Genomic DNA, 650 nt, shown 5'->3' on the forward strand with positions numbered 1-650 from the left:
GCTTTAACCCGCTGCGCCACTGGGGAGGGCCCAGAAGTTCCTTTTATAGTCAGGAGAAACCACAGTGCTGTTTCCCTCAGGGGAGAAAGAGCTTCAGATGAACCCCCACACCATGGGCCGTGGGCACTGCATGTTGATGTAAGGTGTCGGGGTACACGGCCCCAGGCATGTGGGTGCAGCTTGGGGTGCTGCGGGAGACTGAGCAGAGCGGGGAGGGTTTGGGGAAGAATGAGGCGTCTGTTCTTGCCTTGCGTCTGCTGCTGAGCTTCACGCACGAGGAGTCGCATCCTTTGGGTGGGGGCTGGCTTTCTAGAGTCGCCTGGCAACTCAGTGGGGTCTCCCTTCCCCCAAACTTAGGTCAAAATGGACCCCAAATGTACAAAATGATGTAAAAATAAACTTCTGTAAAAAAAAAAAATGGACCCCAAACCACTGGTGCAGGGATGAACGCAGGAGAAGCTGAAGGGGACCTCCAGGCTCTCGCCGGCCGCCAGGGCGTGGCTGTGTGAGCCACTGTACGACGCCACGGCTGCACACAGCGAGTGTGGCTTTTCAGAGGCAGATCCCAGGGAGGTGACACACACAGAAAATGTACCTTAGATTTTAGAATTTGCAGACGTGATCTGCTTGCAGAAGCGGCCTGAGCCACG

Source organism: Condylura cristata, unplaced genomic scaffold (genome assembly GCF_000260355.1).
Source record: "Condylura cristata isolate star-nosed mole 26May11 unplaced genomic scaffold, ConCri1.0 scaffold00042, whole genome shotgun sequence".
Taxonomy (NCBI): domain Eukaryota; kingdom Metazoa; phylum Chordata; class Mammalia; order Eulipotyphla; family Talpidae; genus Condylura; species Condylura cristata.